The following is a 15,499-nucleotide window of genomic DNA, read 5'->3' as shown; positions in this document are numbered from 1 at the left end:
AACATAATTATCAAAGTATACTTACGCAGATAGATATGAAAAGTTTTTATTAAAGTTTGTGTCTATTTCCATTCTATGGATACCAGGCGCGAATGCAGACCCCACAATTTTATTATACCATCCCTATTTAAGTTAAAACATACTTATCAAAGTATTATTATGTAAATCTATATCAAAAACCCTTGTAAACGTTTTTTTTAATTTTTAAATTTTTTATTTCCATACTTTGTGGACCAGGCGTGAACGCAGACCCCACAATTTTAATGAATCATCATTCTGCCAGATCAAACATACCCATTCCTGTGTCTCGATACATCTTCTATCATTATATGAGATCAGTTTTCTATAATAGTCAACCATATAGGAGCCTATTCGTGACCAGACACACACAGACGTTCAGCTTTATATATATATATATATATATATATATATATATATATATATATATATATATATATGTATATATAAATATATATATTTATATATATATATATATATATGAATTGGTGCCATCAGCTAGAATCGAAAGCAAACCAAAACATATAGTTCTCCAGTCTTAGTCAGTTCCGTTTGTGCTATTGTCGGTTCGAAAAGGAAACGTTAAAATTAACCGACTTTACTTTATCATATACGCATGCATTGAAGACCTGAAGTCCCACCTAATTAATATTCCTGGCGAACAAAGTGCAAAAGCGATCCAGAGACAATTGCACCTAAGGGAACAACGAGGATACTAAAAAGAGCTCTCGGTTGGTTTCAATAAAAAGCAGGGCAATGTTGGCAGCTGGTTTGGCTGCTCCATACCCAGCATTACAATCTTCAAAGGAAGAAAGTAAAAAAGGCAGTTTAAGTCGACTCACGCCTGCCAAATTTCAAACGACATGGCATGAAAGTAATCAGTTCCCCTCGACACGGATATACACTAACTCATATGAGGATTGGGGCACTTTCTTCTACAAATTATGTTACTCTTAGTAAAAGCATTTAGATTGATACCTCACCAGATTAGATGAATTCTTGTCCTGGAATCCAGTTAGACCAATAGCCAACAAGAAAGATAGGCTATAACATAGTTGACTGATAAATTGGGGTAAGGAAAGTTTATGGTTTATATATCTTTTAGACAGCTGGATATCTATGTATCTCATGTAGAGATCAAGTTTTAGCCCATGGAAAGAGCCCTTTGATTTCTGAGATTTTCGAGTAGAACAAAATCGGACACTCGCCAGAAAGGTAGCTCAAGGTAACCATGTCGACGAACGCCTCCACGGTTGCAGCCTTCAGAAAGTCTACCGAGTTGTTGGTCTTGGTCCCAATCACGCATCAGAAGTAACGGTCAAAGGTATTAGAGCCGGCAAAGGAGGGTTTCCATAAGTCCGACGCTCAATAGCGAGGAACTTTGTTGAGCAGCATCGCCTGGATCACCTTGGCTTTGTGTGCGCCAGTAAAGTCTTACTGGAGGGCGTAAGAGCGTCCAGCGATGATCTCATACATCCAGAGCTTAAAAATGCTACTCAGCATCACATAATAAATCTTGGCGATGATTCTCAGGCCCTTTGGAAAGAAGAACGAAGGACTGACGCTTCCTTCATTGCTGGAAATTACTACAAGGATGGAGAGAGGGAAACTTTACGACGAGAATCTCGATGTCTTTGCAGACGATTCGCCGATGTCTTTGCTAATCTGAGGAAAACGGTAGAGAAGACGAATCTCGATGTCTTTGCTGTCGATTCGCCTGTTGCTCGTTTGGTCCTAGTCGAAATTTTTTTTATCTTAATTTCAGATTCGTGCTTGTTCTTGTTCAGCAAAACCGTCGCCTTGACATTCCTCGACTCCTTGAACGTATTTTTCTTCTTTTTTTTTTTGACGACGCTTATTAACCGTATTATCGTTTAAAAATCAGAAAGAAAATCTACATAAGTTTAAAGCGATAAGGAATAACGCTTTAAATGATCTAAGACTTCGTGGCAAAACAGTTAATCCACCAGACCATGGTCTCAGGTTCGATTCCTAGAAATAGTACAGCTACGTTGACGAGAGATAGGATCTCGAAGCATGCATGCCCGTAGATTACTGTAGATAAGTAATATAAAAATTATATATATATATATATATATATATATATATATATATATATATATGCATGCCATTTATTTATTTTTATTTTGTTTGCAATATTTTAAACGAATTCAATTATTCATACTATAACGTATTTTGCCTAAATGTGATGATCAAATATATATAGAGAGATACATATATTTTTAAACTATAATTATTCACGGATACGTGTTTCTTCGTTTTACGACTCATCAGCGTGGCTGAAACCTGCGATATTACGTAACACCAGGACTTAAACCCAAAGCTCTCTAAGCCAATCTGTGCAAGTGATGGAATGTACTGCTATTTCATAGATGCTATATATTAAGAATTATATATACATATATGCGTATATATATATATGTGCGTGTGTGTGTGTGAGAGAGAGAGACAGACAGACAGACAGAGACAGACAGAGAATGTTTTCCAAGCACACACAAATATATGTGCATATGTGTGTGTATATGTGTATATATATATGTGTGTGTGTGTGTGTGTGCGTGTGTGTATACATATATGTGTGTATATATATATATATATATATATGTGTGTGTGTGAGAGAGAGAAAGAGCGGGAAAGACAGACAGACAGACAGACAGAGAGCACACATATAAAAACATGTGCATATGTGCGTGTATTTTCTAAACAGGCTCTATTCAATATTTATTTTAAGCACGTCTTAATATAGTGACATGCAACTGAAAATACTTATAAATAATTCGATTCCATGAATTTTTCACATCATAAAACAAATTTAAATTGACACAAATCCCATGACTGATGACACATCAGTGCACTAAAATCTATGAGTGTTCATTCATTTCCATAAATATTTGCAAGACCCGACTAATTGCGGAACAAGTTCTTGTGGTACGTGAATGTAGATTCTTCGGAATAAGAGGAAAGAAGAAAAACGGTTATATATTGTTCATATTTATATCTTAAACACACACTGACACACACACACACACACACACACACACACACACACACACACACACACACACACACACACACACGTGCACACACACACAAATATATACAGTTTAACCCGAATATAAGATACATTTCTAATGGCAGGGATCTCTTATATCAGGGTAAGATGCCATTTGGGTGTCTTATATCCGGGTTGTACTGTACATTAACACGGGCTCTAATTTGGGACCATAGAAAATCTCTCTTATATCCGTTTTTCTTATATTAGGGGTTCTTATATCCGGGTTAAACTGTATTAGTGATGCGTCAATTACAAAATTTTTCCACGTTAAAAAACGACCCTGGTGTCTAACTCTGTCCCGTGGGGAGGCATAGTAAATAGGTACAATATTTTTCCTGAATTCGATACAATAACCGATTCTGTTCTTAATTCCCGATTCCAATACAATTACCAATTCCGATTCTTTTTAAATTTCTAAATAAAGTCGTTTTTTGGGGGTCGGGGGGTCGGATGAACGTAAAAACCTATGTAATATGTTCATATATTTTTACAAACTTAAAAATACAACCGTGACAGGTGATCTGCAGATTTAACAAATTTTGTTGGTAGATTAAAATCAATAAATATTTATCATTTCATCATTAATACGAGTCATGGAAAATTTAGTTTTAAACACAAACAAACAAAAATGTAATTGAAAGAAGCGTTTTGTGCATTGGAAAATAGGCAGACGTTATTCAGATTCCAATACCCTCACCCCCCCCCCCAAAAAATCGGCTTTTATTGATTCCCGGTTCCGATTTCGATTAATCGTCCCTACAGTAGTATATATACATATACACACACACACACACACACACACATATATATATATATATATATATATATATATATATGTATATATATATATACATGAAATAAAATATTTGATTGAAACAGTAAATTTACTGTTGTGACTTATGGTAATTATTTTGTTTACGTAAATTGAATAAAATAATATATATATATATATATATATATATATATATATATATATAGGGTAACTAAAAAAAACGGGCCCCAACTCTAATAATCGTATTTCTACCTGCACTTTCAGTTTGTAGCAGCTGTTTGCATATACATCCATATAAATATATCTAAGTTAATATCGTTAAGACGGTTTTTCCCAGACTTATTAATCTAACTCTTTTTCCTTTTCTGATGAGAAGCATCTGGTTTCGCAGTGGCATGGCCTAAAAATATAATTTCTTTTCCGTCTCCTTTATTCATCTGATGAGTACTTTCTAGGGGAATAGGGAAATGGAATTTGTTTGGGAGGGGGTTGGCAAATGTGTTAAGGTAAGGGCAAGAGCCGTCTAGACAATTAATGACAGGTTTTGCTTTTCGGCTGTTAATGTTGCTAAATCTTTAGGGTAATTTTGTGTTATGTTTACATATATTAATCATAATTGGACTCCGTGCAGACATACAAACGTTGAAACGTTGGTGTCTCCACGTAGGTTCTTCCTTAAACGCACACACACGCGCACGCACGCATACACACGCGCACACACGCGCACACACTTACACACACATATATATACATACACAAAAACACACACATATATATACACACACACATATAAACACACAAACACACACACACACACATATATATATACACACACACATATATACACACATACATATATATACACATACATATACACACACATATACATACACATATATATACACATATATACACACACATATATATATACACACATACATATATATATCCACACATATATATACACACACATGTATACACACACACATATATATACACACACACACATATATAGAGAGATATATAATGGGTTATTAAAATATATATCACAATTATGATAAGCAGAAGTGTCGGCGTTTCATTCTCCTAAGAACATTTCAAACACGCATGGAATTGATTCAACCGAGTGTTTATACTCTCAACTTCCGGCTGTTTTATTCCGTTTCTAAACTGATGTCGTTAAGCCAGCTTTTTGTTTTCTAGATTAATAAATCTGCCTCTGTGTTCTAATGAGAAGCATTTGGCTTCGAAATCATATGGCCCAAAACATCTTTCTTTTCCGTCCTCCTAATTCATCTGATGAGTACGTTCTGGGGAATGAGAAAGGATATACGATGTGGTGTTAAGTGTACTAGCTAACAAATCAGGTTCTTTGTTGATCCCGCCCATGTTTTCATCAGCCAATAGCCGGGCTTTTCTCAGACAAAGGTTCGGCTGACCTCTATTTTAACCTTCTTTGTTTAATTTTGAAAAAGATGACATTCTTTTTGCGAAATAAGAAGTGACCTGGTTTTAGTTAGTGCTCAGTATAAGTTATTATTTATTATTTATATTTTATGTGCTATATTGGTTAAGCTTGTATTAAAAGGCGTATTGATTTGTTTCGATTGTAGCTAACTTACTGTTCAAATCTGGATTATAACTGATTATATATATATACTAGCATTTCAGCTCGGCGTTGCCCGGGTGTTTGGAGGTGTATGCTGAGAAAAAAAAGAGGTCAATTTTTTTTTATTTGACCCCTATTATGACCGCTTAATATTTATTGTTTTGGGCTCAAGTCAAATTAATAAGTTAGATCCATGTCCAAGGAACCTATATCTAAAATTTCAAGTGTTTAGACCCAAAATTGGCGGAGGAGTTTGGTAGAGTTTTCAAAGGTCAAATCGTTGAACTTTGACCCCTTAACAGCCAAATGTCTGGCCGAAAACTGATCACAAATGTTTTCTCAAATCTCAGTACCCTGTATATCAAATTTCGAGTCTGTAGACTGAAAATTGACAGAGTTATTACGTAGGGAAATGTACACAGACACACACAGAGACAGACACACAGATACGTTCACTTTTATATATATATATATATATATATATATATATATATATATATATATATATATATATATATATATATATATATATATACTAAGCTCTACTCTCTATTGCGTATTAAGTTTTTTTTTATTCGGTTGGGATTAAATTATCTATATATAAACACTGGTATTAGATGAAAGTTTACCATTGCCTATATCAGGTAAACACTACATCCTTTTGATTTTATTACTTTCTATGTATATGTATGTGTGTGTGTGTGTGTGTGTGTGTGTGTGTGTGTGTGTGTGTGTGTGTGTGTGTGTGAATAAAAAATCAATACAAAAAATATATAAATGTTTATATCTTTTCTGTATTTATTTCCTATGTGTTGACGTGTAGGAATACAAAAAGTCCCTTGAAAAAACAAAAACAAGAATGTTTCTTTCAAAAGCACATAATTTCGACCGATCCTTCGGTCTTCCTCGGTGTGAATGACGGAAACATGAGTGTAGGGCGGACAGCATTAGCAGCAGGAGGGGCACGGGTATAGCCAATAAGATTAAGATCTATTTGGACATGACCCTTCCAACATTTTTGACTTGGAATGGTCAGCAACTTGTGTGACCTCTATTCAAAACTAAAATCTGTAATTTAGTTTTATAGAGAAAATTATTTAAAGCGGTTAATGGGAATTTGTAGGCATTACGATGATTATTTCCGAAAAGTAATTTTAAAAGGGGGGGGGATAACCAGTGAGGAATTTTTGAATCTTTACAATGCTTCTTTCCTCATAATAAGAATGACATTCTAAAATCTTGCAAAAGTTTTAATTATTTGGAATTATCTCCCTTGTCATTTCAACTATTAAGTTGTCCCAAACGTTCGTAAACACTTGCGAAAAATTGAATTTTTATGCAATTCTTTTTTTTTTTTTCGTTTATATTGTTATATTGTTTACATCTTTCTATTCCAGATAAAATTGAGCTTCAAGTTTCGATTCATTACTGCCAAACCACACACCGCCAGGAAGAACAAAGACAAGTTTGAAGAGCTGGACGACATTGAGATTCTGCCACATCCAGCCTACAATCCTAACTGTGCTCTGCCAGATTATGGCCTTTTCCGCCCAATGCAGCACTTCTTAAAAGGCTGCCATTTCAACTCGTTTGATGAAATCGAAGAAGCAAGAATTCTTGGATTCGAAGCCGACTGAATGTTATTTTGACCAGATCCGAAAGTTTGCAGATTGATGACAGAAATTCTTAGAAAATAATAGTCTTTATTTTGAAGGGGCTTTTTGTAATTATTACTTGGCGAGTAAAATTTTTGTAATTATTACTTGGCGAATAAAATTTTTGTAATTATTACTTGGCGAATAAAATTTTTGTAATTATTACTTGGCGAATATAATTTTTGTAATTATTACTTGGCGAATAAATTTTTTGTAATTATTACTTGGCGAGTAAAATGTTTGTAATTATTACTTGGCGAGTAAAATTTTTGTAATTATTACTTGGCGAATAAAATTTTTGTAATTATTACTTGGCGAATAAAATTTTTGTAATTATTACTTGGCGAATAAAATTTTTGTAATTATTACTTGGCGAGTAAAATTTCAATATTTTTAAGTGTTTACGAGCTTTTGGAACAACCTAATATTTAGAATTTTAAAAAGATATAATTACCTGATCAATTTATGTGATTGTTTATGTACGATATATTTCCGTCACATTATAATGACTTAAAATAAAAAAAATAAACTTCCATTTGTGTTTTACGGAGTTATAGACATGCACTATATATTTTGCTAAGCTACCACTGATGGTGCATTAGTTCCGGTTAAAGAAAAAGTCCCTAAATAGAGAGTATAAGTCAAAACAAGGAATTAGATTAGTCTTCTTTTTTTTCTATTTTTTTTTTTTTTTTGCTGTAGTTTTTCGTGCGCTCTAAACGAATACTGTTTGCTTTTACTAATGAAAAAATACTTGATTGATTATTGCTGATATTGATATTGCTATTGCTGATATTATTATTAAAATGCACTGTGAAATGATCGATATCCTTGGACAGAAAAAAAAACACGCTAAAACATCATCTGGAAATTACTTTTATATCATTGACAAGAACGCACATAAAAACAAATCAAAAGAAAACTGATGTGCATATAAGTCTTTTACAACACACACACACACACACACACATACACACACACATATATATACATACATACATATATACATACATATATATATATATATGAATATATATATGTATATATATATGAATATATATATATATGAATATATATATATATATATATATATATATATACGTATAATATATATATATGTATATATATATAATATATATATATTATTTTTAAAACAGTACTCTACGGAAATGCATGTTTCGAGGCTCTGTCTCTCTTCGACGTAGCTTGACTGTTTCTATGAATTGAACTCCGGACTTAAAATGCATTGTATAAATAAATAAATAAATAAATAAACGTCCAAACAAAAATATGAGTGAAGTTAAGCAGCATTGAGACTGGTTAGTACCAGATGGGTGACCGTTTGGCAATTCTAGGTGCTGTACGTGCTCTCCGCTTATCTCGGCATTTGTTTCCAGTCGTCCTGTACATACACTTCACTTGCCACTGGTATTTAACAATGTTGAGTCAGGAGAGGTGTGGTTGGAGATTGCGCACCACCTGCCACAAAAGTTTCCCGCGTATTAATATAGCTCTAGATAAATAAACCTATAGAGTTCATCCCATATATGCGGTACTTCGAGCACAGCACTTTTAAAGTATTCATACATTAGCAAAATCTTTGCTCTTTTAAAAGTTTGGTCTATTATTCTCTGATATATATATATATATATATATATATATATATATATATATATATATATATATATATATATATATATATGTGTGTGTGTGTGTGTGTGTGTGTGTGTGTGTGTGTAAATGTTATTTATGTTATATACATAAGTTATTTGTCTTTGTTTTGCGACACTTTCTATTTGTCTATCTACTAATGAAATTGGGGAATTGATTATTAATAAGAAAGAATATCACACAGGTCCTGATTAATAACCAATTTCCCAATTTCTTAGAAGATAAACAAATCAAACTAACAATTTGAAACCTAGACCAAACTAATAATAACCAAGTTAACAATCCCCACCCCCATCAATATATTCTACCACAACACCACAACTTTAAATCAGATGAAACGGTACTAAGAAATACAATACATCGATATATATCCCCAGTCAATAATAATAAGATCAGATTTATCATCTAATTAACAACTGATAGCTTTATAATTAAAAACACCAGTTCCCGTAAAATACAATCAGTCGATAAAACCAATGTAGTAACATTTTTAAGTTCCAATGTACGTAACCATCCACTATATATATATATATATATATATATATATATATATATATATGTGTGTGTGTGTGTGTGTGTGTGTGTGTGTGTGTATGTGTGTGTGTGTATATATGTTGTTTTGAAAAAAGAAAAACCGAATGAATTTATAAAATGGTGATCAACGTTTCGTTCCTATTGCAGGGGACATCCTCAGGATATTAAAATTGGTCAACCATCGCTGGTATTTTTATTCGTATATATATATATATATATATATATATATATATATATATATATATATATATATATATATATATATATATTGTTTTTAAAATATATTTTTTGTTGTAAAGTTATAATTTATTTTTAAAATAATATAAATTCTATAGCATTTTGTAAATCACCGCTTTAAACCATTGTTCATTTAACACGTTAAAAAACGTATATGTTTTTTTAATACACAAGACGCTTCACTGATTCAAGAAATCTTAATGTAATTTTAACCAAAGAATATATAAGCATCCAGATTTTAAACGAAAAAGTAATCAAAAACTGCTTATACATGCCTATATATTCATGCACGCACACAGACACAGACACACACACAGACACACACACACACAGACACACACACACACACACACATATATATATATATATATATATATATATATATATATATATATATACGGGTGTGTACACACACGTGCGCGCACACACACACACACACACACACACACACACATATATATATATATATATATATATATATATATATATATATATGTGTGTGTGTGTGTGTGTCTGTGTGTGTGTGTGTCTGTGTGTGTGTCTGTGTCTGTGTGCGTGCATGAATATATAGGCATGTATATTTTCCATTCATATGTTAAAAAACGTATATGTTTTTTTAATACACAAGACGCTTCACTAATTCAAGAAATCTTAATGTAATTTTAACCAAAGAATATATAAGCATCCAGATTTTAAACGAAAAAGTAATCAAAAACTGCTTGAAGACGACTGATGAAACTCAGTCGAAAGTACTTAAAAAAAATAGCAAAAGAAAAGAAAAAAGATGGACGAAGAAAATTATGGAACTTTCTTGCACAGATTCGACCGAGAAATAAGAACAACAATTCTAAAAATTGAAAAATTACAAAAAAATCTTATTAAGCAAAAACACTCCGTGCTATTTAACAATACTTGTCTGAATGAAAACATGCTGCCTAAATACATAATATATATATATATATATATATATATATATATATATATATATATATATATATATATATATATATATACGGGTGTGTACACACACGTGCGCGCGCACACACACACACACACACACACACACATATATATATATATATATATATATATATATATGTGTGTGTGTGTGTGTGTCTGTGTGTGTGTGTGTCTGTGTGTGTGTCTGTGTCTGTGTGCGTGCATGAATATATAGGCATGTATATTTTCCATTCATATATCTATTCGTAAACATGAATAGACACACACACATATATATTGATATATATATATATGTACGTATATATATATATGTGTATATATATATATGTATACTATGTGTGAATATACAGATATATATATATATATTTATATGTATATAAACTATAAATGTAGATATATATATATAACATATATATATATCAATGTATATGTACGTATATATATATGTATATAACTATATAGTATATGTGTGAATATACATATATATATTTATATATATATATATATATTTATATATATATGTATATATATATATATATATATATATAAATATATATATATTGTCTTTATTATCTTTTAAAATATCATTCCTAACGTCGTCTCTGACATCTTTTGTAATAGAATTAGTTCTCCGACTTTTCTTTTTCGTATCATTGCTGCGAACTTTTAACGCTTTTCTGAACAGGAGAATTGAAAATTGAGATTCCCTTTTAAAAATAAGTAAAGAATTTCTTGCCACTTACCTCCTCGAGTAAACTAATAGAGCCAGAGAGTGTGTCGGAGATTATCGGAGAAAAGATGAAGTCCGCTTATCAGTGTCCGTTTTTATACCGGTCTGTGCCGGTGGGCGGAGCTCAGTGACGTCACGAGAAAAGATTCACACGGAACTGCTGAGAAAAAAACATTGATACCAAGAAAAGATCAGGAAGTCGGACAGTGATAGGTTATTTATTTATTTATTTATTTTTTTTTCTGGCGGAGCGGGAAGTCATAAGATGAAAATCAACTTGTCTAAATCGGACCAGAAAGGCCTCAATATCCTCTCAGATAAAACTTTATAGCAAAAATAAGTAACGGCAAGTGTTCAGAAAAACCCTTTAGTTCAAATATTTTTTCCAAGGAATTTAAAACTTTATTTTCAACGTTTGTTTGAAGCAAACGAATTACTGTTCCCTTAACCCCGACCCACCCCCGTTGTTGTTGTTCTAAAAATACTAAAACCTAGTTCATCCGAACACGCTTTTGATAAATTTCCGGCAATTCTATATTCACCCATCATAGAAGGATGGACCCCTTTACAAAGTACATTAGAACAATTATTAAAATTACAAATTGAACAACAGCAACAATTATTAAACACGCAACAACAATTATTTGAACACCCGAAACGCCCAGACAAAAGACAACACCGACAACAAAAACAACTGAAAGATTTCTTGGAATTAGAAGATTCGCCGTCAAGTACGCCCAGCGCCTCGCACTAGATAAGGCTGAGACGAAGAAGCAGCCAAAGCAGAAACTAGCCCGAGTTACGGGAGAGGGTGATATGGTTAGTCAGGAACTTGCTAAGCAGGGCCTTCTACGCGAGACTAACAAGCGTTATGAAGGACAAATAGAAAGGTAGGCAACGAATTCTGACGCGGATGTGCGTCGTGAGGATTCTAGGCGTGGCTCGGACAGTACTTTAGCAAAGTGAAACATCTGGATGGACGTACCTTAGAATCGCCTCGGGATATCTGCGAGGGGCTTTGAGAACATTTCGAGGAGCGTTTTACGCAGCAGCCCGATCTTCCGGTCCATGAGTTTAGCAACTCTCCCCATCTGGAAGGGGCTAGAGCGGCTAATTGCAAGGACCAGGTGATGGAGCGGGAGGTTTTTACTGCGCTGAAGCAGGTCAGCTGTGACAGATCGCCGGGACTCGATGGTCTGCCATGCAAACTGAATTTGAGGCTGGCGCCCATGTTTCTGCCTCTTCTGGCGGATGTGTTCAACCATTGGTTTGCTCAGAGATTCATCCCAGGACAAGTCACCAAGGGAGTGATCACATTGCTGACAAAAGGTGACGGGTATGGCCGGGAAGAATTAGATGATTACAGGCCCATAACTCTGCTAAACGCAGAGTTGAAGATTTTGGTCAAGATCTTGTCAAATTGGTTGCAGGTTGTTATCGGCGATTTGATCGAATCTGAACAGAACTATGTTGCGAAGGGGAAATTAATTCAGAACAACTTTCACCTGATCCGCACGATCCTAGAGAGGGGGATAGAAGACGACACGGAAGCCGCACTGATCAATTTAGATCACTCCAAAGCTTTTGATAGGGTCGACCATCGTTTCCTAGTATCTGTCTTAGAGGCCGCCGGTTTTAAACCGGACTTCTGCAAGTGGATCTCCGTGATGTACCGCCAACCCACAGTTGTTGTCAAAGTCAACGGAAAGCGCTCGAAACCCTTTGTTATCTGTCGGCCGGTTCATTGGGGTTGTCGTGTTAGAGGCGCTCGCTCAGTACGAAAGAATTACAGGGGCCAAGATAAACCATAGCAAGTCAGTCTGACTGCGGTTGGGCGCCTGGAGTGGCAACCCAAAGCTCCCGGCACCCTTCAGCTGGACCAATGGCTTGGTTCAGATCTTCGGCATGTGGTTTGGACCGGGCCTCCAGCTCGAAAAGAATTGATCGGATGTACGGTCAAAGGTGGAGGCTGCAGTACACCTAGTGACTTCCTAGGAAACTTTCCTAAAAGGGTAGAGCCGAGGTGTGCGCCACGTACATCTTCCCTCTCATCCTTTACCGACTGGCCGTACTTTCCCTGCCTGTACAACACCTAAAAACTCTCGTCGAACTCTTGTTCTTGCTTCTTTGGACAAAAGAAAGACACTGTGAGGGAGGCTTTGGAATGCCGGACTTGAAGTGTCATCGAGACGCAGAGAGGCTGGCCACTATATGCAAAAATATCAACCGTGACACCCCGCGATTACTGCCGCATTTCCAACCTCGTCCTCGACCCCTCTGTCAAGAGCTGTCGCAGGCCGCGAGGAGAATCTGCTTTCCTAAAAGAGTGTTGAACCACACTAAAACGACTACCAAGGTCCAGCGACCTTCTGATTGCTACTCGTAGGGAACTCCACAGAGATCTAGTGAGGTTGGGCTGCCGACGACTCGCTGTGCACGCGTTTGGGTTGGCAGCAGAGTGAGATCCACTCTGCGTGGAGTTGGGCGCCGTGTTTAAGTCATCTGAACAATTTGGAGTTCTCCCTGGCCTGGCGATTGGTCCAAAATGCACTTCCCTTCAACAACATACAATGCAGTTTCTTGGAGTCACCTGCTTGTTCGCGTTGTGGAACAACGGCCATAGAAACGACTGATCACATTTTCTTCGATTGCCACAAACTCTGCCGGTACTGGTTGTATGTCAGCGAGGTAACGGCTTGCATCGATCATGAGCATCCTCGCCTGATTATCGCTGATTACCGTATGCAATATCGTTGACAACATGCGGGAAAGATAAATGGGTAGGGTTAGGCTTTAGGGTTAGGGTTAGGGTTGGGGTTAGGGTTGGGGTTAGGGTTAGGGTTTAGGGTTAAGGTTAGGGTTAGGGTATTTTACAAAAGATGGATACATGTAGCAAGTTTGTGTGTGCGAAAAGGACCCAAATTTGAATACGTGTTCCCCGCCTAGGTGTGGAACGCGCAGTTCCGTCAAGTGTAACTTAATCTTTAGCCTCTTAGCTAGTCGAGTGAGTGCTCCATCCCTCCCCAACTAGGAAGCCTCCAAGATCCACACCCCCTCCTAACTGCAATTTTTCTTTTCACCCCTCCCTCTAAATTTCACCCATCTTGGAAAGAGAGAGAGAGAGAGAGAGAGAGAGAGAGAGAGAGAGAGAAAGAAATCAATCACTTACACCCCCCCTCTTCACTCACCAATTTTTCTTTTCTTCATTTCGTCCCATCTAGAGGGCACCCCTCACTTAGAGACTGTCTCTCGGGTGCTCAGATTCCTTTACAAGCTGAAGTGAACCGGACGATCTATCAACTAGACGGAGTTGGGAGGGTCCTACTAACCACTTTTTTATTTTTTTCTTCTCCTGTCCTCGACATAAACGAATTATTGTATTACCTTTATTGTTATCTTTTTTTTTGTTTTTACACGTCAATAAAAAATGTTTTAAACAATTGGGTTCTAAGTATGACGTCCCCCAGTACGAAAGAGTGAATGTGGTATTATGGTGGAAAAATGGTGGGATCTTTTCTATCGATCCAGTAGATATCTCACTGCTGATGCAATTCTCTATTTATATAAGAGCCAGGTACGTCCAAGGATGGAATACTGTTGCCACATCTGGGCAGGAGCTGCTAGAAAGGACTTGTCCTGCCTTGATAGAGTTCAAAATAGACTTCGTAGCCTCGTAGGAGATGTCCTTTTCTCTTCCTTGCAACCTCTATCTCACAGAAGAGATGTTGCGAGTTTGTCTCTGATGTATCGTTATTTTCATGGAAAGTGTTCGACTGAGCTTCAATCTATGGTCCCCCCTCGCAAAACTTTCACAAGAAACACTCGTTTAGCTGTAAACACTATCAATAATTCCCCCACTCTTTATCTGTGCCTAAACCTAAACGTAGATTCCATGAACAAAGCTTTTTTATTAGAACTGCACGCCTGTGGAATTGTCTTCCGTTTTCCTGCTTTCTGGCTGACTACAATATGGTTGTCTTCAAGTCTAACGTAAATAAGTTCTTGATGAGCCGTTCCATATAAGTTATCAAATTTAACAAATTTTCATTACTAATGATTATTATATTGTCCAATTTCTACTGTACACTCTTTAACCCTTATCCTTGAGTGGCCTCTTGGCCTTGATAATGTGGTGATACCTATGAAAAAAAAAAGAAAAAGTCCAATGTGAACAAGTTCTAATTGAATCGTCCCCCTAAGTAATCCAAGTTACAAAATTCCCACTGTTTACTATGCT

General features: G+C 35.4%; 1 protein-coding gene across 2 annotated transcripts in view; it reads right to left on the bottom strand.

Moving 5' to 3' along the window:
• Window positions 1–11,371, bottom strand: part of LOC145297731 (uncharacterized) — a 38,866-nt gene extending 27,495 nt beyond the window's left edge. Inside the window, exon 1 of one of the 2 annotated variants that reach the window (XM_080143949.1) lies at window positions 11,276–11,371. The gene's annotated coding sequence lies outside the window, so the exon portion shown is untranslated. The remainder of the gene's footprint in view (window positions 1–11,275) is intronic. The other variant, XM_080143948.1, reaches the window with a different exon arrangement.
• Between the last annotated feature and the right edge of the window lie 4,128 nt (window positions 11,372–15,499).

This window comes from Euprymna scolopes, chromosome 18 (assembly GCF_053919585.1).
Source record: "Euprymna scolopes isolate OS-2025 chromosome 18, ASM5391958v1, whole genome shotgun sequence".
In the NCBI taxonomy this organism is placed as follows: Eukaryota; Metazoa; Mollusca; class Cephalopoda; order Sepiida; family Sepiolidae; genus Euprymna; species Euprymna scolopes.
This window is presented reverse-complemented; position numbering and strand designations above follow the sequence as displayed.